This window comes from Gorilla gorilla, chromosome 12, assembly GCF_029281585.2.
Source record: "Gorilla gorilla gorilla isolate KB3781 chromosome 12, NHGRI_mGorGor1-v2.1_pri, whole genome shotgun sequence".
NCBI classification, from domain to species: domain Eukaryota; kingdom Metazoa; phylum Chordata; class Mammalia; order Primates; family Hominidae; genus Gorilla; species Gorilla gorilla.
In genome coordinates, this window is record NC_073236.2 from 88,574,458 (window position 1) to 88,600,711 (window position 26,254).

The window sequence follows — 26,254 nt, forward strand, 5'->3', positions numbered from 1 at the left end:
CATCTCCTTTGTAAAATTTACTTCCAGGTAATTTTTATAAGTATTATAAATGAGATTGCCTTCTTGATTGCTTTTTCGGCTATTTCATTATTGGCGTATATAAACACTACTGATTTTTGTATGTTAATTTAGCATCCTGCAACTTTACTGAAATTGTTTATCTGTTCTAAGAGCTTTCTAGCAGAGTATTTTGGTTTTTCTAAATATGAGATCATCTTATCTACAAAGAGCAACAATTTGACTACTCCATTCCAACTTGCATGCCTTTTATCTCTTTCTCTTTCCTGATTGCTCTGGGTAGGAATTTCAGTGCTACGTTCCAGTTCTTAGAGGAAAGACTTTCAACATTTCCCCATTCAGTAGCATGTTAACTGTGGGTTTGCATTATATGGTCTTCATTATTTTGAGTTATTTTCTTTGTATGCCTAGTTTGTTGAGAGTTTTTATCATAAAGTAGTGTTGAGTTTTATTAAATGTTTTTTCTGCATCTATTGAGATGATAGCCATGTGATTTTTATCCTCCATTCTGTTGATGTGATGTAGCACAATGATTTGTAAAAGAACCTTCTTTCAGTTTTGGTATAAATAATAATTGATCATGGTGTATTATATTTTTGATGTGCTGTTGTATTTGTTTAGCCACTATTTTTTGAGAGTTTTTGCATCTATTTTCATCAAGGATATTGGCATGCAAATTTTTGTTGTTGTTAATGTGTCCTTGTCCACTTTTGGTACCAAAGTAATGCTGGCCTCAGAGAGTGAGTTATGGAGAATTCCCTCTTCTTCAATTTTTTGGAAAGTTTGAGGGAATTGGTATTAGTTCTTCTTTATATGTTTGGTAGAAATTGACATGAATTCATCCAACCCTCAGCTTTTCACTTTGGGGAGACATTTTATTAATGATTTGATCTCATTCCTTAGTACCTGTCTGTTTATGTTTACTATTTCTTCCTAATTCAATCTTGGTAGGTTGTATGTTCCTAGAAATGTATCTATTTCCTCTATATTTTCCAGTTTGTTTTCTTAGTTGTTTGTAATAGATTCTGATGACCTTTTTAATTCTTGTCATAGCAAATGTAATGCCTCCTTTTTCATTTCTGATTTTATTTGGGTTTTCTTCTGTCTTTTCTTAAATAATCTAGCTAGCAATGTATCAATTTTGTTTATCTTTTGGAAGAACCAATTTTTCATTTCATTGACCATTTTTATTGTTTGTTCAGACCTTCTTATTTCATTCAATTTTGATTTGATCTTTATTCTTTTCTTCTGCTAATTTGGGGTTTGGTTTGTTTTTGCTTTTCTTGTTTTTTGAGGTACAGTGTTAGATTGCTTATTTAACATATTTCTCCTTTTGATATGGATGTTTATTGCTATAACCTTTTGTCTTAGCACTACTTGCTATAGCCCATAAATTTTAGTATGTTGTGTTTCCATTTTAATTTGTTTCATGGAATATTTCGGTTTTCATCTTAATTTTAATATTGACCCAACAGTCATTCAGAAGCATGTTGTTTAATTTCTATGGATTTGTAGAGTTTCCAATGTTCCTTTTGGTATGGATTTACAGTTTTATTCCATTTTGGTCTGAGAAGATGCTCGATATGATTTTCCTTTTATAAAATTTATTGAGACTTGTTTTGTAGACTAACATATACTTTATCTTAAAGAATGTTCTATGTGCTGATGACAAAAATGAGTATTCTGTGTTTGGTAGATAAAGTGTTCTGAAGATGTCTCTTAGGTCCATTGGTCTAAAGTTTAGAACAAAAAATCCAATGGGATTTCTTTGTTGATTTTCTGTCTAGATGATCTATCCAAATACTGAGAGTGGAGTGTTATAGTCCTGCACTATTATTGTATTAGAGTCTCTCGCTCTTTCGATCTAGTAATATTTGTTTTGTGAATTTGGATGTTCCAATGTTGGGTCATATATATTTAGAATTGTTATATCCTCATGCTGGATTCATCCTTTTATCGCTATATAATAATTGTCTTTGTCTTTTTTTCACTGTTTTTGACTTAAATTATTTCTTATGTGATATATATATATAATTCCTCCTGGTCATTTTTAGTTTCCATCTGCATGAAATATATTTTTTCATCCCTTTACTTTTAGTCTATATGTTTCTTTAAAGATAAGGCATGTTTGTTTCCTGCAGGCAGCATATACTTGGATTATATTATCTTTACTCAACCATGAGATATCTTTTAAATGGAAAATTTAATTCAAGGATATTATTGATATGAGGGATTTTCTTCTCATTTTGCTAATTATTTTCTGGTCGTTTTGTATATTATTTGTTGTTGGTGTTGTTGTTTTTCTTTTTTTCTTACTGCTTGTCATTGTAGTTTGGTGGTTTTCTCTAGTGGTACCATTTGCATTCTTTCTCTTCTTCATTTGCATGCTTACTTTACCAGTGAGTTTTATATATTCATGTGTTTACATGATGATAGATGTCATCCTTTGCTTCCAGGTTTAGGGGTCTTTTGAGCGTTCCTTAAAGGGCTGGTCTAGTGAGGATGAATTTCCTCAGACTTTGCTTGTCTGAAAAAGTCTTTATTTTTCCATAATTTATACAGGATAATGTTGCTGGATAATGTATCTTTGGCTAACAGTCTTTTATTTTCTTTCAGCATCTGAATATATCCCACTCTTTCCTGGCCTGTAAAATTTCTTTTGAGAAATCTACTATTAGTCTGACATGGTCTCCTTCATGCGTGACTAGAAACTTTTGCTGTCTTCTTTGCCTTTAGACAGTTGATTATAACATGCCATAGAGAAGAGCTTTTTGCATTGTATCTGTTTAGGGGGGTCTCTGGGCTTCTGGTATCTAGATGTTTAAATATCTTGCTATTATTTTGTTTAATAGGCTTTCTATTTAACAAAATAGAAAACTTATTCTCTTTCTCCTTCTGGGACCCCAATGATTTGAATATTTATGGTAATTTGAACATTTGAATATTGACTTTTGGGCGTCCCATATGTTATGAAGGGTTTGTTCATCCATTTTTATTCTTTTTTTTTCTTTATTTTTGTTTGACTGGGTTATTTCAAAATACCTGTCTCAAGTTCTGAGATTGTTTCTTCTGCTTCATCTAATTTATTGTTTAAGGCTTCTAACAGGTTTAGTATTTAAGTCAATGAATTCCTCAGTTCCAGATTTACTGTTTGATTCTTTTTTTAAGTAATCTATTTCTATGGTAAATTTCTTATGCCTATCCTGAATTGTTTTTCTAGTTTCTTCTTCTTATTATTATTGGGGGGAATTTTGTATCTCACTGAGCTTCTTTAATGTCAATTTTTAAAATTTTTTCTGAGATCTCATGAATTTATTTTTAATTGGGATCTATTGCTGGATATTTATTTTGTTCCTTTGCAAGTGACATATTTTCTTTTTTTTTTCATTTTTTTTTTCCTTATGTTGATGTCTGTGCATCCGGTATAACAGTTACTTCTTCCAATTTTTTGAATTTGCTTTCATAGAGGAGGACTTTTTCTTGAAGATATATCTATGCTGCTGGTTGGGTAGAGCACTGTGGCTTTGAATCTGGGTGTATGCAGTTGTGTAGTCTCTGTATGATTCTTTTCACTGTAAAATAGCACCAGTGGTGTCCATGATTTTCTTAGTGGCTTAGGGTGTCTCATGGTGCCTGTAGTTTTGCTGGGGTCTGGGACTCCAAGTAGGCCAAACTTCACGTACCCATGGTAGCAGTGGTGAGCTAAGGATGCCTTTGTAATGGCTCCAGGGTGCAGGGTGCTGCACATTGGCACTGGCGTTCATGGGTCCAGGCAGGCTGATTCTTGAGCTTCCAGGTGGGTTGCTCAGATGCTGGGAATGGCAGCAGTGGGCCTGGTGTACGGGCAGGTTCTCAAGTGCCTGGGTGGTTGGTATGACATTGACAATGGCAGTAGCAGTGGTGGGACAAACCCTTGGGACCCAACTGGTCCATGCTGTTTTTGACTATAGTTAGGCGAGCTGATTCCCAGACCTGCATGTGGTACACACAGGTGGGTAACAGTTGTGGTGGTACGGGCAAGTTAAGTGGGCCCAACCTCAGACACTCAAAAAGTGCTTAGGTGCCACCAGTGGTGGACTGGGCTGGGCAATCCCCAGACCCTTCAATGGTGTGCTAAGGTACGGGGGTTACGGGGCCAAGTCACATTGTGCTTTCAGTCCCTCGGATGGTGTGTAAGACACTGGCTGTGTTATGCAGGAGCAAGATGAGCCCCAGGCCACTGGCAAATTGCTCAGGTGAAAGTGGCAGTAGCTACACTGTGGCCCTGCTCCTGGGGAGGGCAAAGTTTATTTCCCTGGAGGAGCCATAGGCAGGCAGCTGCGAGGGTGTGGGTTTTGCCTGCACCTCAACCCACAACAGTCTGTAGCCACAGTTGTGTGGGCAGTGGTATTTGTCTTCAGGGTGTATGAGAATGTGCAGCTGCCCCTCTGCTCAGGGGGTGGGATTGCTTCTTATGGCTGCTTCTTTGGCTCCAGTTGCAGGGCAGGAGTAGGCTGGGCTCTCAAAATGGCATCATGCTATCACTGCCCAGGAATAAGGGGACTGTGGAAACCCACATGAGCTCTCTCTCTGGAGCAATGCCTTAGTACAGTTTTTGAGGGAGCTCCCTGTGTTAGTCTCATGGCCCGTGAGGGTAAAGGGATCTCCCATGGCCAGGATTATAGAAGTCCATGGCAGAAATGTATACCACTGTGGGGGTTCTCTCATCTACCCTTTCCCCACACTGGGGAGTCTCTCCCAGCTCCCAGTCAATCCCAGACAAGCAGGCTTCTTTGGTTCCTTACTTTCTTTGCTTTGGATGTTTCCTGTCATTTCTCTGTTGAATTCCAGTGTTCTGTTGTGGATGATCTATTTGAAGTGTAATTATCTGCTCACTATTTTAGTTCTTTTTAGTGGAAGAGGGCAAGTCAGAGATGCCTCTAAATGGCCATCATGAAGCCCCTTTTCCTTCTTTCCGAAGTGTAGTTTCTGGGGCAAATGAAATGACCGACCACATTTTGTGAACCAGGCATGGCTAGACCATAGACCCAAGTCTAAATAAAAATCCCTCCTGAGATTCAAGTTTTCCTACAAGCCAAATTTATAAAACTATGGAAAAACTGTACTTTGATCAGAACTAAAGAATTGTTGCCCTTGAAGCTAAGTGGTAATATCATTTTAAATTATATTGACATTATAGCCAAAATAATATAACGTAAAAAATCTAAAATACCACGATGTTAATAGTAAAATGTACACAGAGCTCTAAAATTAATATATAAATATTACTTGGTATTTAAATTATTATTGTAGTAGAAACGAAGATTGGGGCCTTTTGACGGTAACACTACAAGGTTCTGAATTCTACCTTTGGTTAGGTTGTTAGACTTTGCTGAAGCTAGTTTTTGATGTCCTGATAAGCCTTTCTGGACATCTTTTGAAGCTATTCCATCATTTGGAAAAATTAACAGAGATAAAGATGCTCAACAGGTTTATGTGGAATGTGGATATATCAGTGGATATATTGCTGTCTCAATCATACAATTTTATTTTTGTTTTGCAATTCATCTTTTACTCTCTGAAGTCTAAATGTCACCAATAACACTACCAGCAATCCAACAAAAATAATACAATTGGCCGGGCTGGTGGCTCACACCTGTAATCATAGTACTTTGGGAGGCAGAGGTGGGGGGATCACCTGAGGTCAGTAGTTCGACACCAGCCTGACCAATATGGTGAAACCCTGTCTCTAGTAAAAATACAAAAATTAGCCGGGCATGGTGATGTGCGCCTGTAGTCCCAGCTACTTAGGAGGCTGAGACAGGAGAATTGCTTGAACCCAGGTGGCGGAGGTTGCAGTGAGTGGAGATCGTATCATTGCACTCCAGCCTGGATGACAGAGCAAGACTCCATCAAAATAACAACAACAACAATAATAATAATATAATTAATACATTCCAAAACTTTATGGCCTTACTTTGAAAGGGCAAATAGAAGGAGAGGACTTAGCACTCATGAGTTATCATTTTGCTGACACTAAAAAGGTAAGGTTTTATACATGCCATAAATTTAAATTAGGGGCTTATTTAAATGGACAGAAACAGAAGTTAGTAGTAGAGTATAATCACTGAACCAAACACCTAGCTTCCATAACTATATTACTTTCTTCATGACTATATGTTTCTACACTTTAAAGACTTTTCTCACATTCCTCATTTTCAGCTCTTTCTATTGATTCCAGTTTCTCTACATTTTAATAACAATAATAAAGCATCAAAAATAACAACATATATTGAGGGCCTAATTCATGCCAAGCATTATGTGAGGTGTTTTCAATAAGGTATCTTCTTTAATTTTTATAACCGCCAAATGAAACCAAATTCATTAAACAACCTTCAAGATCTAATAAGAAAATAAGAAACTGCAGCAGGAGCCTATGTGAAGCAACCGCTGGCTTACAGGAGTTCAGTTGGAAGAAGAGACTCCCTCCATTTACTGGGAGTCTTCAGACCTTAGATAAAAAATTAGGAAAAGGTGAAAAAAACTCTGAAAATACAACTATTCTACTTGAGAAACAATGCTCTGTCATGAAAATTAAGGTCAAGTATCATAAAGAAGTTAGATTTTCTGCATACCTGAGTATTGTGTATAAAACTCCCTCCTTAATAGAAAATAAATTTATCCAAAAACTTAATAAGTAAACTTTGAGAATATGTTTTAATGAAAGTGGATAACTCTTGTTTGATGTAATAATAATTTCTTATTACTTGATTAGAAAGGTTTATATGCCAGAGAATGATTTTTAGAAGTGAAACAAACATAATTTACATTTAATGATATTTATTTACCACCATTTCATATAGAGCATATAGAGCCTGAGACATTTCACTGAACGTTCATCTACTGATTACTGTTTGGCTTTGTATTTCTTACATAATCACAGTTACATTACTTCACATAAGACTTTCAATTTCAATTGCTTTGAAGTGGAACTGGAATTTAAAGGCACTTCTAAGCTATCAGTACATAGACTCTATTGGCATAAGGACACAATTCTCAGTCTTTACAGTTGTCTCCCACATCTATTTTCAGAGTGGCTGATTTTAGGAACTTACGGTTACTGAACCTTCCAAAGTAATCAATTTAAATGCACAGAAGTTAGTAGTAGACCACATAGTTGGAACAAATATTTTTCACACTCATATTTAATTCGTTTGCATAATAATTACTTAAATTATGAGATTACAATAATAAATTAAACTGGCATATATAGTTTGGTATCAAAACAAACTGTAGGTTAGCAACCCACTCAGTTAATGGGAACAGAATTGTGTGAACCTACTAAGGAGGAGCTAAAAAGATGGAATGGTTCAGGGCACCACAAGCATCAAGTAGTATGCAATACAGCTGGAATAAGAAGGCGTGTTTATCATCCAGGTAAGAGTGTATTTAGGGCATTCAAATTGTCACTATTAATTTTAGCAGCATCAATTTATTTTTCAGCTGGTTTGAGTTTGATAGAGCAGCATCAATTTTTAAACAATATGATAATCACATAGTATATGGGTTTAGGTCACTAAATTGTCATGAAAACAAATTATCTAAGGACATTCACAGATTTAGAAATGTTTAGCTACTTTAGAATTTTTAATACATGTCGAAGAAATAGAAAAATTTTTAATGTATCCTGCAGTTATACATGCTTACTAAATTTATTTATATATTTCATTATCACTGTATGATTTTACTATAATTATTTTTCTAGTTTTTATAAAAAATTATTTACACAAATGATGACTTTTTTGAGGTGGAAAACTTAGGGAAATTTCAAAAACCTGGTCTCTATATATTTAAAATCTAATAATGTCTTATTTTCATGTCTCATCTAAACATTCTTTTAGGCTAATATAGAATTTGCATAATCTCAAGATATACTAAACTAATATAATAACAAATGAAAGATCAGTGGACAGACCTACCTCCTTAAAAGAGAACTTACCAGTTACAGGGGCTGTACACATTAAAGTCATCTGCCTTAGGATAAATCAAGAAGTGCACTTAAACACAGACTCACACACACACACAATGTGTACATATGCATACACACACAGGACTGTTTTCATGATCCTTGGTATACTTATTTACAGAAAGTTCCACTTCTTATATCTTATAGTAGACATGATAGTTATTACACCAGCATATGTGTATGTACATGCTATAACATCTTCCATCTTTGTGTAGCAGTCATGAGGTTTGGTTGGAACAAGTAGCAGCTGCCTGCTGTCCTGCCTCTCTCCGACAAACACATACATCATCTAAAGGAAACAGGGAAACCTCAATCCCCTTAATAAAGTGATTCATACAAAGATAAGCAGGTAATGCAGACCTAAACCAAATTCCCTTGGCCAAAATGACAGCCCTAGAATAGAGCAAGAGTCCTAAGTTTGTCCAACCACAATGAAGCCGAGGACTTTCTTCTCGTAACCAGGGAGACGAGGTTTTGTGTTCCGCTAGATGGCGATGAAAGGGCAGGGGGCAGAGTGTTGTTTTTAGAACGTGTGTATGTGATACCTAGAACTACTACAGCCTTTGGAGAGGTCAGTCTGAATGAATGTAATTATGTTGGGGAATGAATTATGCACTTCCAAGAGTTATGTTGCAGTGTTAACTCTCAGTACCAGTGAATGCGACTTTATGCGCAAATAGGACTTTGTAGATGTAATCAAGTTAAGATGAGGTCATATGGCATCAAGGGGTGTCCTAATCCAATATGACTAGCGTCCTCATAAGAAGAAGAGAAGGGACGTAGACACTGACACACAGTACAAATACCACGTGATGTTGGAGGCAGAGATGAGAATGTCAAAGATTGCCGGCAACACCAGAAGCTAAGAGAAAGGCATGGAGCAGATTCTCCCCTAGAGCCTTCAGAGAGAGCATGGCCCTGATAACACCTTGAGTTCAGACTTCTAGCCTCCAGAGCAGTGAAAAACCAAATTTCTTTTGTTTTATGCCACTCAGTTTGTGGTTCTGTGTTAGGAAAGCACTAGGAACCTAATGCAACATAGGATAAAGCTAAGAGAACTTCAAAGGAATTAAGATAAAATACTTTCTGTGGCTGAAGCTATTCTAATTTTGTCGACCAACTTTTCTTCCATAGTAAGCAAGTGTAAGGTTTTGCAGTTGTTATCATTTTACTTCATTTGTTTGTTTTGTTACTTGCAACCAAAAGTATCCTAATTCCCACATTTCTTTTTCTGATGTCATCTACCTTCTTGTCAGCATGAGTTCCAAGAACTCCAGAAAGTATAGCTGTCAGGTTCACCTGGTGAATGCTTTGAAAGTAAAGACTTAGCCTAAATGCCTGGGTATCACATCCCCACTTTGTGTGTCTACAATTTGGCTGCAAACATATGAAGGAAAGGGCTATACAAAGGCAAGATGGAGAATAAAGGATTATTCTTTTCCTTTTCCCAGATATTTACATTACAAAAATATACTAAAAGGAAATTACTTGTGCATTGTTTAGTGGTGAAAGAAAAACAGTTTACATAAATTTTCTGCAGATACAATATAAATTTTGTAATCCATTCTTACAATCAATCTCACTTTAAAATAGTAGCTAATTGCAATGTACTTTAATGAAATTTCTTTCATGTAAAGTTTTTTTATATTCTTTCATGTTCTTCAGTGTTTTAAGTGTAAATGAATGGGATTCATAAAGTATTTAGACTAGAACACAGAACATCATTTTACTTTTTGTTCTTCTCTAAAATACTCAGATTTGAGCAGAAAAAATATATTTTCTATTGGGAAATAGGGTTTATATGGTTATTATTATTATCTTGCTATCTTAATCAGCACTTGAAAATTGGTACAGTCACTTATTCATTAAAAAAAACAGCTGAGTTGTGCTAAGTGAAACAAGTTTACAAGTGAACAAATAGTAGTCCCTCTAGGTTAATGGCTATTTCCAGAAACCACTGATAAGGGAGTGTAAAAGCCCTCACCCACCCACCTATTTCCAATTTCTCAAATTAGAACCTTTATAATGGGATTTACCTTACCAATCACTGTGGCCAATTATGCTTATTTATGAAGTTACATGGCCTTATTAATCATTATAATCACCCTCAACTTAGATCGATAGAATGTAATTTAATGTAAAAATGCAATTTGGTCAAGAAATTGAATTGAAAATGAATCCCAACTGAATACTGAATTAATTTTAGTTGTAAACTGTACAGAACAAATTGATTAAAACAACAAAAAAAGGCCGCCACTTTAATACTGAATAGATTGAACTGATTAAAACATGAAGCAAAGCCTTGCCAGGACTGAGAAGCTTCCACAGTAAAAGTTAAGGACGTGGAACACTGTGTATCTTTCAGTTTAGGGGTAGCATTTCAAACATTCTTGTGTCACGTTAAAAGAGCAAGCAAGCATTTAAATGTCCTTGGTTTCCAAGTGGTGTAAATAATTTGGCCAATTTCAGGGACCAGGGGAAAGATACAGGATTTCCCCTATCCGTAATATTTTACATATGTGCAAGATCCTCATTATACCAATTCTGTGAGTATTAATTATTATTACAACCAGCTATTACTTTTTATCCATGGGCTATAAAAAATGTTGTTTTTAGGAAGTTATTTTTTCCCTTTTACTAAGTTCTCAGAGTGAATGATTAAAAAAAAATATGTATATTCTGGCTGGCTGCCATCTCTAGCAGGTACATTCAGTCACATCATTTTAAATATTACTTATTATTTAATGTTAAATGAAATGTCAATTCTTCCATACAGTGGGTAAGGTGAAGGTTTCATAAAAATGTATCACTTTATGAGTTGATGGTAGAGATATTTTCCACTACAAGAGAAACTCAGCAACTCTGAGAAGCTAGATTCACTCAAAGGTTTTGGCTATTTAATTTCCATCAACAGTTTACACATGCTCAACAGAAAAGAGTTACTAAGCAAACCGAACTTGCTCTATTCCCCCACCCCAACACTTTTATGAAGATTAAATCAAATTAAAATAAATATCAGAGATTGTTGTGAAGGACAAAAGGCATTAATTAAGATGAATTCTGAAGGGATTTGTAAATAAAGACAAGTCCAACCATCTAACTGTGAGCTTCTGAAGGGCAGGAATCTTTTTTATCTTATTTATATATGTAAACCCATACCTAGTACATCCTAAATGATCACTATTTGGTTGTTTAATGAATAAATGAAAGACTAAACAGACAAAATAATAATATGATCTGATTGCTTGTTCATAGATCTTTCTTTTTTTTAGCACCAAAGGAGTGACCTCATCTCCTAGTGGCAGAGCAACGTCAGTTACCTGCTCTCCAGCCTACCTGCTGCAGCTGCACATGCCATCCTTCCTGAAACTAAGACTATAGGTTATAAAGATGCCCAGTAAGATATGTGTTCCTTTGAGTTTTGATGTCAAACTTCAAAGTGTTTTGTGCATCAGGTATATGCATGATTTCTTTTATTTCCGATTGAGAGCATTATAGGTTTAGCAGTTATTCTCTCCAGTGATTAACAACTATTTCTAAATAAGACTAAACAACTCCACTGCAAAGAGAATAATGTCTTAAATGAAAGCAGAAACTAACATCCATTAACTGCTTAATGTATGCCATGACTGCAAGATGGATGTCTCTATCTATGTATCTCTATCTCTATCTATCTCTCTATGTCTATCTGTTTACCTATCAAGAATACCTACTACAGCTGTGGTTTAAATATCCCCTCCAAAACTAATGTTGAAATATAATTGCTATGTAATAGTATTAAGACATGTGGCATTTAAGAGGTGTTTAGGGTATGAGGACTCCCCATTTATGGATGAGATTGGTGGCCTTATAAAAAGGTGAGTTTGTCCGCCTCTTGCTCTCCTGCCCTCCCTTGTACTTCTGCCTTCTGCTATGGGATGATGCAGCCTGAAGGTCCTCACCAGATGCTGGTCCCTCAATCTTGGACTTTCCAGCCTTCAGAAGTATAAGCAATAAATTTCTGTGTATTATACATTATTTAGTCCCAGGTATTCTATTATTCTGTCATAGGAGTCAAAAGAGAGACTGAGATTCCTAGTGAATGTCATGAACTATTATAAGCAGTAGTGATGGAGCAATGAACAAAACTAACAAATATTCCTTCCCTATCTCACTGAATTTTTATATTAAGCATATAACATTTTATTCCATTCTCTCCATGTTAGAGATAAACAAAAAACTAAGACCTAATGTCTAATGAATTATCCATGTCTCAGAGTTAGTATTGACAGGATTTAAACCTAGGTCTGCTTTTGTCTGACTGCTACAGTTTCATTACTATCCTTATGCTAACTGTTGAAAACATTTTATTTCTTTAAGTTTTTTGTTTCTTTAATGTATCTGAAAAAAATGCACATACAAAGAACTGAAGCATGAAAAAGATCTGGTTCAACACTAATGAATCTATAAGAATTAGAATTTGGGGATGGTAGAAACGATTTCCTAAATATTTTTAAAAATTGGAAAATGAAACCAAAGTAAGCTGACAAAATACCTAACACTTGTGAAGACTCTTTGTAATATTTTATTCTTGAATATTTAAATACCAATTTTTAAATTTAAACCAAATATTTTTGGAGCTGAATAATTTGCTTTGTCATAAATTTTCATACAGAAAAACTTTTATTCTCACACTTTTGTGTATAATTTTTCTCAACCTAGCCCAATGGTTTAATTGGTATAAACAGTTTTATAGATTGATATGCTTATCAGTGTTCAGAGAAATCTGGTCTAACTACATTCTTATCCGATTGTCTGACTTGATCCACATAACAGTTGTAACAAAGGACGGATCCTAAGCTCTTGAGGCAGTCTTTGACAAATGTGTCTTAAAGAAAAAATTTAATAACAATTATGTTGCTGAGATTAAAGTGATACTCTCCTTCAAGAGATTTAAATGGTTAACACTTTGAATATTCTATATTGTTAATCCTATGATCTAGGAAGGTAGATATGTAAAAATCAATAAATTCCGGTGGAGGAAGGATAAGTGGTGATTATCTGAAAGAATGCTACTTAGAGGTACAGTGTTACAATGTTAACATGGTAGCTTTAAGCCTGTTAACTACTTATCAGAAAGAATATGATTCTACAGTCAGCCAACAATTATCAGCAACGACAGATAAATATTTTCCATTACTCTTATATTTTTAATTTTTACCACACATTGATATCCTAGTTCTGGATAAAATTAACCACTGACATAAATTTTTGACTACATTAAAATAAGAATATATTATTTGTATTTTTTTTACATTTGCACATTAAAATAATTGATTGTTTTATATCCAGTATTTTTTAGATCTGCACATTTAAATACTTAATTTGTTTTATTACCTAATACCTGACTTGCACATTTGCAAAATATTAGCTAAAGGTATAGGGCCTGCTTGAGGTGGTGGAATAAGGCAAATATAAATGGTCCATTCCAGAACTGAACTCATGACTATTACATTATAAGCAACGTTAGTCTTCCATATTAGCTATCAGACAAACATGGTAATAAACTGTGAAGAGTAAATCCTAAGCACATCTTGGAAGTTATTCCTTGATCAATATTTTAGGTTTGTAAATAGCTAAATTTTATACAGGAGGGAAGAAGGAAAGCTAAAAATAGACTAAGGAATTTTATTAATCTTCCCACCCATTCCCTCTATCTTCCCTTGCTTAAAAAACACTTAAGTTGTATGTTTGCTATTCAATTTTAATAAGGATTATGGTAGTTTTACCTTAATATTATTTTGATTAACATATTTTTATAAAATACACACCTCCTACATATCTCCAAAATTTATTATATAATTTTTTAAAAAGACAAAGTCAAGAACAACATACAATACCAAAATTGAATAAATATAAATGAATGAAAAAAGATACATTAAAATATGAGTGATTAAATATTTATTTTACTCATGCTTTCTGAAAATGAAGACAAATGGAAAACTTCAATATTACTGATTTCTAATTAATCTTAGTTAATTAGAATACAGTTTTGAAAACTTTTTTCTTATGTTAAATATAATGAAAGTTTATTTTGAAGATCTTTACCAACAACAATGGCAACATTTTGAATAGTAGGATTGTGGAAGAAATGTTTATAAGACCTTTTCTGATATCAGTCCTACTAAAATTTATATAGATATTAGGCAAAAGAGAATACTTCGGAAGGTATCTAAACCAATAAGATTTGAGTTTGTAACACTCTGATGCTGTAATTTGATATAAAGAAAACATTAAAATATCCAGCAGACAGAATCAGGCCATGACTCTATCTTAATTAGTTTTAAGTTAATTTTTGATGGAATTAGAAAATACAGGTTTTACTCTCAGGTAAGATCCTAACACATAGCTAATGCATGTTGCTTACTGGGGAGAAATTTAAATGCCTTGGATACCATATATTTAGATGCAATAGCTGGCGTTCAGATTGAAATAGATAATGACATTTTTACTGTCATTTGAACGAAATATCAACTTGTGTCTAGATGAATACAGACTCAAGGGAATTCTTTTAGGTAGAAACAACATTTTCTCCAATTTTGAGTCCACTCAGGTAAATGTATCTGACTCTAAGGTGCTGTCCATGAGTTAAGTTGACCTGAACCCTGAATGGAAAGAAAATTCAATGGTTAAGTTGAAGCATTGTTCAATGGATGTGAGTTGTTCTTTTTTTTGTGAAGAGGCTTCTACTGCAAGGTTTCTCTGACAGTCCAGCCGCCATAGAGGTAAAATTATCATTTGGAATTTGACCTCCTGTTATCAAGCCAAAGGGTTTACAAAAAGTAAATCAACTCACAAGACTTTTTATAACTCATCATCTCAAAATAATTAAAATACTCGTTCTTAGAAATCTACAGAAAATGCATACTCTACTGTGTCTTCCTAAATTAAGCTCAGTCCCAAAAGTCTTGTCCCTTGAAAATAATAAAATTAAAATCCTTATCCACTGTATCCCAGGTGACTAATAGCATCTGATGAAACAATTTGACAGCAAATTGGTTCATTACCCAATAAATGAAAGCTCTACTCTCCGAAGGTCCATGTCCACTTCTTGGTGCATATTAAGTGAGGAAATGCAGAAATCACATCTTTAGCTTTTCCAGAGACAGCTACCTTTCATGCAGATAATTGAGCCTACTTCATCTCTGAGGAAATTACAAAATGAATGTTAATTCCCAGCTCTGTTTCCACATGAACAGAAGGAGTTTCATGCTTTGCCACAATTCCAGGTTCTAAACCCCTAGTGCAAAGAGAAGACTCACTTTGCCACCTGAAAGCAAAAATTGTCCAAATGGGAATCCCCATTCATCATTCAGCACTGGCTCCGGGAATACCCTCCAGATGGGTTGAATTCCTGTCCACAAACCTCTATCTTCTGTCTTTATAACTCAGCAGAGCATTATTATCTGTCCTAAATTGTGTTAATTAAACAATTCCCATTTCGGAAACGCTACTTAGTCCTTGAGACTCAGGCCTACTTAAAAAATAGGTGGATGTGTTGAGACTTCTGATCTTTTAAAAAAGGTTTTATTTCTCTAATAGTCCTGAGCTTTCTCCAAACAATGTTTCCCCAGATATCCACAATTAGAGTTTCATTTCTTAAAGTTAAGCATTACCCTCTTTCATTGTGCAAGTCCATTTCCTGAAAAGGGTGAACATTTTAAATTCATAGATACTTAGAATGAATTGATTTACTCATTGGCTTTTTTTCACAACAAGAACTCAGAGCAGCAGGAAAGCAATTTTACACAGTCGACCCCTGCTGAATCTGATGTTTCTAATCGCATACAAATATGCAGCAATATGTTGGATATTTATCGAAACAGCGAGCAAAAATGATATCTTGATAGAAGAAAAAGAGCTGGGGCAAGACAGTTTATTGGTGCATTAATTTATGTGTATTATTTTTCTACTCCCTCACCTCTAAAACACATAAAAATGCTAAGCAGGTAGCTAGGCATGTAAAGATTTCTTCCCTTGGAGATTTGTACGAGGAGGAAAACAAAAGCTTTGTTTGTTTATCTTTGGTAAAGGTTTAATCTTATTATTCCCATAATCCAGGAGTTGGAATAGGGGTCAGAAAGGAGAGAAAAAGCAGAGAAAGGAATGTGCTTGAAAGAAGAAAGAATATAAGATATACATATATACGTGTGTATGTGTGTGTATGTGTGTATATATATATATATATAAAACTTACAAAGTGAAAGATATTATTTTTAATAATTTTTTGTTAAAAAGGGTCCTTCACATATATTTCTCTTCTCATCATTCATTTAAAAATAAGTGGTTTGGCATTCTTCACTAATAGATAAAAGGATGATTTCAGAGGTGAGGTACATAAAGTAATTTATCTTGGAACGTCTTGCTGAATCAGAAAAAAAAAACAATGCTCAAAGAATAATAGGAACATATAAAAAAGACATAAAAATAGTTTGAGCATCAAATTAAATAAGAGTAGTAAAGAACTATAGCTTATTCAATAAAATAAGAACCCAGGAGTCCATACTAAAATAAATAAATAAATAAACATGCTTAAGTTCTTATATTCTTTAGAGTAAAAATAATATGGAAATGAGGTTTAAAAATTATCAATGGATACCAAAACTTAAGGGCAAAGATATTATCAAAATTAACATAGATAGTATTGGAATAAACTGACATTATGTACTTCCTGATACAACACAGAGAGGAGATATCATTTTGTGGTGTTCCAGCCAAATAGATAACCTAAATTTTATCAAGGAAACATCAGAGAAAAACCAAATCAAGGTTATCGACTTATATAACCAACTTGTAGTTCTATAAAGCAAAAAAAATATGGTTTAGAAACAAAGATGGATCTTTTCTAAATTAAAAAAAAAACTGAAGAAACATTATAACTTAAATATAATGTATGATTCTGGATTGGATCCAGGAGTAGGAATGAAACAGCTATAAAGCCACTACTGAGACTGTTGATGTAATTGGGCACAGACTATATACCAGGTAGTAGTTGCTTCAATGTTAAATTTCCCACTTTTGATAATAATACTATGGTTACATAGATAATACTCCTCTTCTTAGGAGATACAAATGAACTGTGATGTAAAGAAGTGCAATATCTCTAACTTATTCTCACATTATTCTTATCAACAATGATAAAGCAAATGAGACAAAATGTAATTTCGGTAAGGAATATATGGGAGTTAGCATAAATTCTTGTAATCTTTTCTCTAATTTGAAATTATATTAATACTAAAATGAAAGCTCATCAAAAATTAGTGGGTTGGAGTTGATAATCTTCAAACTTTGCTTCCTTAAAATTTATGATTTTAGAATTAGTTTTATTATGAAAATTTCTCTAGCTTTTCTCCTAGAAATAGTTGCCCCTTTGCCTTATTTATACTCCTAGATCCTGCATCATGATTCACACTTCTGTGATTAAAATAACATATTCAACAGGTATCTCTGAGTACTTAGTTTAAGGCAAACCCTGAACCAGGCACCAGGAATCTATTAAAACCAAGATACAAAACCTGTCCTTCTAGATTTATAGCTTCCCTTGTTACTTTTTGTGTACATACATGCTACTTTTTTTTTTTGAGACAGAGTCTCACTCTGTCACGCAGGCTGGGATGCAGTGGCACAGTCTTGGCTCAATGCAACCTCTGCCTCCCGGGTTCAAGCGATTCTCCTGCCTCAGCCTCCCAAATAGCTGGGACTACAGGCGCATGCCACAATGCTCAGCTGTTTTTTTTTTTTTTTTTTTTTTTGTATTTTTAGTATAGATGGGGTTTCACCATGTTGGCCAGGGTGGTCTCAATCTCTTGACCTTGTGATCCGCCCACCTCGATCTCCCAAAGTGCTGGGATTACAGGTGTGAGCCACCGCACCTGGCCCATACATGTTACTTTCTTACTAGAATTCTAAAATATTTTGGAAGCTCCAAGCTGTGTAGAGTATTCATTAACATAGGATTCAATATTAACATAAGTTAATTAAAATTACAATTGACTATCTACAATGTGACTTTTTAACCCACTAACCCACATTTAAACATATTCACCATAAAAAATATTATCAAATGATAAACTGATTTTATAGGTGAAGGCTAAAGGAATTGAAAACTTATTCAGTCTGCAATATAACATTATAAAGGAAGGTGTGATGATATATTTTAGAAGAAAATAAGAGTAATATTTATTGAGAATATACTGTGTCCTATAGATTGTATTCAGTAGTATATATCAATTAATTGACCCACACAACAATTCTATGAAATAGATATTATTTAACTCCTTTTACAGATCAAGAAACTGAGGCTCAGTACTTTTAAGAGACTTACTTAGGTTCACTCATATTTGCATGAAGATGTGCTTTGAACCTAGGACTGTTCAACTCTAGGTCTTGACACTATAATCCATTCTAATGATTTCTTGGTCAGTCCTCACTTTTTACCATGGAATTAGGGATAAAAGGGGGCATGTGAAAGGAAAGTCTTAAGAAAGAACAATTGTCCCATTGGTCTAACAGATTTTTATATTGTTGCTTTCAATTGTTTTTAATCCATTTGTCTTTTGCACTTATTTCCTGTGATGAGCAAAATTTATACATGAATGTATGTTTGTAAAAGTAGATCCAGTGACCAGTTGTGATAAAAATAAATAAGATAATATAGCAATCTTATTGGAGTAGAGAAAATATACACACCACACACACTCAACAGTCTGTGTATTGAGTGTATACTCTTTTCACAGGAGAAAAAAATCTTCCATTAATTAATATTAAATGTGTAAAATTTTAGTGTTACTCATTTAAAACTTCTAAGATAATATTTTAAAATAGTGGGTGCCTTACTTTCTTGATATGTGCAGAATTAGGTGTTTAAACTTAGAAACAGTCAGTAAAAATTAATGATAGCTAAAACCATCATAAACAGAAAAGAAAGGGTTGTGCCTTTTCTTGAAAAAAAAAAAAAACTGAGCAGATGGCAATTTTCTCACTTCCCCATAATAAGATCAACCTTCCATAACCATAGAGCGAGAAGTCAGTAGATGAGTAATGATGGCAAAGGAATTTGTCTTACAGATGGAATTGGCTCCTTCCCTGTCTTGGATACAGTTTTCAAAGGTCTAATATGAAGTAAACAGATACTTTTGAATTTTTACAGTAAATAGAAAGTGTGTTTTAATTTCTTTGAGGCAGATTTATTTGTAGAAAACATCATTTGCCGCTTAAATTATAACTATAAAAATACAGATGTACATATATAATTTCATATGTTTATACAGAATATAAAGTTATGTATAAGAGTAGAAATAGCAATGTCCAAGGATCAGAAAACCTGGAATCTACTGTTATGGTTTATCACAAAAAAGGTCCCTTTGAGCAAGTCACTTGAATCAAAAATCTCCCATACCATCTGAAAAAGAGAGAAAAAAAATAGATCATTTCTATGATTCTTTTTTTTTTTTTTTTTTTTTTTTTTTGAGACGGACTCTTGCTCTGTCGCCCAGGCAGGCTGGAGTGCAGTGGCACAATCTCAGCTCACTGCAAGCTCCGCCTCCCGGGTTCACGCCATTCTCCTGCCTCGGCCTTCCGACTAGCTGGGACTATAGGCGCCCGCCACCACGATCGGCTAATTTTTTGTATTTTTAGTAGAGACGGCGTTTCACCATGTTAGCCAGGATGCTCTCGATCTCATTTCTGTGATTCTTTCAATCGTCAAAATTATTTGCCTTTACTCAACCAAAAAGGACGTATTGAGTTTTGTGAGCCTATTAGTGTGTTTATTCTTAAAAATAATGAAAAAATTTATTTAAAAAGTTTTATGAATCAGATGAAAACAAAACAAAAACATGAAGTAAGGAATAATTTAGTACTGAGGTGATGTTTTCTGGAACTAATAAACGTCAACCATAATAACTACCTGTTATTGAAATCTTTATATGTTCCAGGCATTGATCCATGGACTTGCCATATATTTCCCATCTTATATGTATTAAGAATACATATAAACATGTATTTTATGCATATGTAAACATGTATTTTTATACATATATAAACATGTATATATGTTTTATACATATATAAACATGTATATATGTTTTATACATATATAAACATGTATATATGTTTTATACATATATAAACATGTGTTTTTATCCCAATTTACTGATAAAAAAAACTGATGCTTGGGGGTTTTAGTAACTAGTTTGATGTTACTCAGATAATAAGTGATGGGAACATGATTCAAATTTTATTCTTATCAATAACTTTGATGTCCACTTTATCTTTGGTAACCATACTTTAAATGGATTCCAGTACTCAGGGAAGGATTTTATTATGGATAACAGAATATGGTAAGACATTAAATGATTAAAGTAGAGAGGGAAGGAGGAAGGGATTAGAGCAGTTTTTATATTTTTATATTAATTAGTGTCCAAGCTATCATTAGAGTCTACATAAACAAACACACAGACACCTAAACATACACACATATATTTAAATGTATAGTGAATATTATGTGTAACGTCTGAATCTTTCAATGAGCATTCGTTCTTACTACTATTCAAATATATGTTCCATTTAGCATCAATGACATCAGCATTAATCTTTTAATAATTGTCTTTCCTGATAACTTTATACAATTTGAAAAATTTACAGTAGTTGCTTTTGTATGCAAAAGGAGTAAAATTTGCCAACTGGCAACCATCCCTCACAGAAGTAGCACATTTACTAACAAATACTATCTTGAGATCGTGTTTTATTTCTGACAAAACTGTGCCCATTAACTTTCTTTCAATTCTCACATATCTGTTAATTTTGGTGTTTGACTCTGCTTTATAGTGTTTGCAGCCAATTATATTATTTGCTTAAGTAAATTTAGAACCATTCTTCCATTTGTATATTGAGGCATAATTATATAAGTAAATGTATCATCATGATTGTGGCCTTAAATGCTTATCAGAGGAAGGTAGAGTTAATTACCAATTATATGAAAAGCACTGACAGTTTTATGAGATAAATCTAAAAACTGAAATAACACCTAGTGTTTTCTGGAAAGCAGAATAATGAAATGTTTTGACCACATTCATATAAGCCCACAGGTATGTATTTATACAAATAAACATTTACATTTGCAGATACACATTTACAGACTCTAAAGAGCCTACTCTGAACACTATATTACTGCCAAGTGGGTCATGACTGCAGGAATTTCACATATTTTTAATGATATAAATTTTATCATTGGATAGCTAAAAAAACCAACAGTGTCCATTTTTTTCCACATGGATTCTGTGTTAGTGAGAAGAGAGCACACACAGAGTAAGATACCGAATATTACAAACTCCAGTGGCCATAAAAACCTTCACTTCTTGGTGCATTGTTCATTGATCCTCACAGTGCTTAATGGGTGGGAAGTGGCTGCCATTGACACCTAGAGTAAGTCAGGATCTTGACAAATATAAGAAGAAATTGGTTTGCAACACAAAGCTTCCATAATTATTTTTAAAAGAAAGATAAGTATTTATTCATTTGAGGCTTGCCCAGTTCCTGAGCCAAACACAGCACCAACAAGGTCACATTCTCACCTGGAAAGAGAAATCAATGTCGATGCCTGTAAGTCCCTGGACAAAGTCTCTACTTGGGGCTTTCCAGCAAACCAGTCCATGATTCTAATGAATAACCTTTGTTCTGGGTAGTTGCAATAATGAATTGATCCAAGAACCATGATTTTATATTTATTTTACTGAAAATATCTACTCATTTAATTGTCCCTTAGTATTTCTGTGGTGTTTTAATGGAAACAAAAATAATAATAATGGTAGGAAAAGCCAAGATGTATTGAGTACTCAAATATGCTTAAAAGTGTTACATGGTTTTATGGATGAAAAAAATCAAGCTTGGAATCCTAGATGACATGACTTGTAGATGCTGGAGCAGAAATTTGAAGAGTTACATTACTATAGTTTCCACTCTTTAATACTGTGCTGTATTATTTCTCAGAAGTTGTCCAATTTTACCCAATTCCCTGGATCTTAATTTATTGCCTCCTTAATTTTAAGTTTTTTGTTCTGCTCCAAGCCTCATACCCAATGTCCTTTTCATAGCTTGCATAATGTAAGTTACTTCAAGACAATCAAATGTTAGCAGTAAGAATTTTACCACATAGAGTTGCTACAGCAAAATATCTACAATTTCTAATTTTTAACCAAAAACTACTAGAAAGGCAAAGAAATAGAAAAATGCAATCCATATCCAAGAAACAAAATGTAATCAATAGAAACAAATTTCATGTGGGCTCAGATGTTAGATTAAGCAGGCAAAAGCATCAAAACAGATATTTTAAATATGTTCAAAGAATTAAAGACAAATGTCCAAATAGTGAGTAAAGAAGCATAGACTCTCACTACATAAATGGAAACTAAAAACCAAATAGACATCTTAGAGCTAAGAATGACAATTAGCAAACGAAAATTTCACCAGATGTGAAATGGCAGAATTAGTGAACTTGAATATAGATCAGTAGAGCACATGTTTAGTGTTTATATCCTCGAAATCCTTCATATATCTAACCAGTCATTAACTAGCCATCCTGAATTCCAAAATTATGATTTCTCCCTTCACAATTCAACCACGCATTTCTTCATTTTCTGTTTTATATGAAAATTTAAAAATCAATAGAAAGGAGAGTTATATCTTACTGTAAAGCCTAAAAAAAATTTTTTTAGTGGTTGCTAATGTTCCTGAATCATAATTCTCTTAGTTTTTCTACTGACATAAAAATTTTCTATAAAATGATTCCTGTATATTGAAATTAACAAAAATAAATACAAATTCCTGGAAAATAAATTTGTCTTAGTCATTTTAAAAAATTTACATAGGAGTTCATGAAAAACAACTCATAATTATGAAATAGCACTTAGAGCTAAAACCTCATCGTAATGGAGAACTGTAATTTAGAATACAATATTAGACATGTAATTCTGATGAAAAGAAATCCATTAACGACATTTTTATAAATCTTTGAGTTTCACAAAGCTTAAATAACAAAACCATGAGTGATTTGAAAGTTTTTCACCATTTGTAGCTTCAGGGATACTGAAGTATGTCATGGATGTTCTAAAAGTACTTATTCAATATATTTTCAGTATAATAAGTGTGAAATGAATTAGGGTAATTGCTTGAGAATTAATCTACCACATTCACCCACACCCAAAACCCTGACCTTTGATCATTTTTTTCTTTTCTTTTAATAATGTTATCTCTTTCTAAAATATAACTAGGTCATAAAGCAACCCTAATCATCAGTGCCTTATCAATAAGACATATAAATGCTGCAAAGTCAAATGTCACCTAGTGAATATCCTTCAAATTCAGATTTTCTCATACCCTATAAATGCACTTGGAATACAGCTGATCAGATCATATTTTGCTTGGATGAATTAATCAGGTAATGGACATATTTTTATTAGGAGCCTACTAGGTGCAAAAATAAGTTACTTTGAAATAAAAATAAATAATTTACTGATAATATTAATAAAGACTACTTGAGGTGATTATCTACTACAGAAGCAATTTTATTTTGCAACATAAAAGCAAAAACACAGTCAGAAGCAACCAATATTAATGCAGGTTAGTTCTGGATATTGCTGTCTGTTGTTCAGGGTTGATAGATCGGGATAAAAGATTAAAAATTTAGGACAATGATGATTGCAGTTTACCTTGAATTTTAAGAAATGATTTGAACTACTATAATATTTAAGTTTTCCTATGGAATTGCATGTGGTAATTATAGAAAATGTTCTGCATATGGTAAGTACTGTAAGCACAATAGATGCCTTGCCCAGTGAGCATGGCAAGTCAATATGCCTAGATACCAGTTTGCAGCAGAGAAAGAGGTTTAATTGTAGGGCCACTGAATGAGGAGATGGGAGGAAACCGCAAATCTGTCTCCTAGAGGAGTTTGGGGCTAGAGATTACAAGGGTTTTGGAGTGGGCCAAAGTGTGGAGATCATTGATTGATCAGAGTGCAGGGTGAAGTCATGGGATAGTGATACGGTTTGCCTGTGTCCCCACCACATCCCCACATGTCATAGGAGGGATGCAGTGGGAGGTAACTGAATCATGGGGGTGGTTACCCTACTCCATGTTGTCCTCATGATAGTGAGTAAGTTCTCATGACATCTAATGGTTTTATAAGAGGATTTTCCCCCTTTGCTTGACACTTTTCTCTCCTGTTGCCATGTGAAGAAGGATGTGATTGCTTTCCCTTCTGCCAAGATTGTAGGTTTCCTGAGGCCTCCCCAGCCCTGTGGAACTGTGAGTCAATTAAACCTCTTTCCTTCTTAAGTGACCCATTCTTGGATATTTCTTCATAGCAGTGTGAGAATGGACTAACACAATAAATTGGCACTGGAGAGTGGAGTGCTGCTGTAAAGATACCTAAAAATGTGGAAGCAAATTTGGAACTGGGTAACAGGCAGAGGTTGGAACAATTTGGAGGACTCAGAAGAAGACAGGAAGATGTGGGAAAGTTCGAAACTTCCTAGAGACTTGTTGAATTGCTTTGACCAAAATGCTGATAGTGATATGGATAATAAAGTCCAGGCTGAGGTGGTCTCAGATGGAGATAAGAAACTTGTTGGGAACTGGAGGAAAGGTTGCTCTTGCAATGCAAAGAGACTGGCAGCATTTTGCCCTTGCCCTAGATATCTGTGGAACTTTGAACTTGAGAGAGATGATTTAGGGTATCTGGCAGATGAAATTTCTAAACAAGAAAGTGTTCAAGAGGAAGCAGAGCATAAAAGTTTGGAAAATTTGCAGCCCGATGATGCAACAGAAAATGAAAGCCCATTTTCCTGGGAGAAATTCAAGCCTGATGCAGAAATTTGCAAAAGTAAAAAGGAGCAGAATGTTAATCACCAAGATAATGGGGAAAATGTCTCCAGGGCATTTCAGAGACCTTCATGGCAGCCCCTTCCATCACAGGCCCAGAGGCCTAGAAGAAAACATGGTTTTGTAGGCAGGGCCCAGGGCTCCCCCTGCTGTGTGCAGCCTAGGGACTGACTGTCCTATGTCCCACCCACACCAGCCATTGCTAAAAGGGGCCAAGGTACACTCCTGGCCATGGCTTAAAGGATACAAACCCCAAGCCTTAGCAGCTTGCATGTGATGTTGAGCCTGCAGGTGCACAGAAACCAAGAATTAAGGTTTGAGAACCTCTGCCTAGATTTCAGAGTTTTATGAAAATGCCTGGAATGTCCAGGCAGAAGTTTGCTGCAGGGGCAGAGCCCTCATGGAAAACCTCTGCTAGGACAGTGCAGAAGGGAAATACGGCATTGGAGCCCCCACACAGAGTCCCTACTGGGGCAGTGCCTAGTGGAGCTGTGAGGAGGGCCACAGTCCTCCAGACCCCAGAATGGTAGATTCACTGAGAGCTTGCACCGTGTACCTGGAAAATCCAAAGACACTCAATGCCAACCTGTGAAAGCAGCTGGGAGGGGGGCTGCACCCTGAAAAGCCACAGGGGTGGAGCTGCCCAAGGCTGTAGGAGCCCACCTCTTACTTCAACATAACCTGGAGGTGAAATGTGGAGTCAAAGGAGATTATTTTGGAGCTTTAAGATTTACTTACTGCCTCATCAGATTTCAGATACGCATGGAGCCTGTAGCCCTTTTGTTTTGGCCGATCTCTCCCATTTGGAATGGGTGTATTTACCCAATGCCTGTACTTCCATTGTATTTAGGAAGTAACTAACTTGTTTTTTATTTTATAGGCTTATAGGTGGAAGGGAATTACCTTGTGTCAGATGAGACTTTGAACTTGGACCTTTGGGTTAATGCCATTGGAAGGGCATGATTGTATTTTAAAATGTGAGGACATGAGATCTGGGAAGGGCCTGGGGTGGAATGATATAGTTTGGCTGTGTCCCCACCCAAATCTCATCGTGAATTGTAGTTCCCATAATCCTTTTTTGTCATGGGAGGGACCCAGTGGGAGGTAATTGAATCATGGGGCAGTTACCCCCATGCTGCTGTTCTCATAATAGTGAGTGAGTTCTCACAAGATTTGGTGGTTTTATAAGAGGCTTTTCCCACTTTACTCAGCACCTTTTTCTCCTGCCACCATGTGAGGTAGGATGTGTTCTCTTCCCCTTCCACCATGATTGTAAGCTTCCGGAGGTTTCCCTAGTCCTGTGGACCTATG

General features: G+C 34.8%; 1 long non-coding RNA gene across 1 annotated transcript in view; it reads right to left on the reverse strand.

Moving 5' to 3' along the window:
- Positions 1–26,254, reverse strand: part of LOC134756793 (uncharacterized) — a 1,394,997-nt gene that overhangs the window by 1,163,911 nt on the left and 204,832 nt on the right. The gene's annotated exons all lie outside the window — the stretch shown is intronic.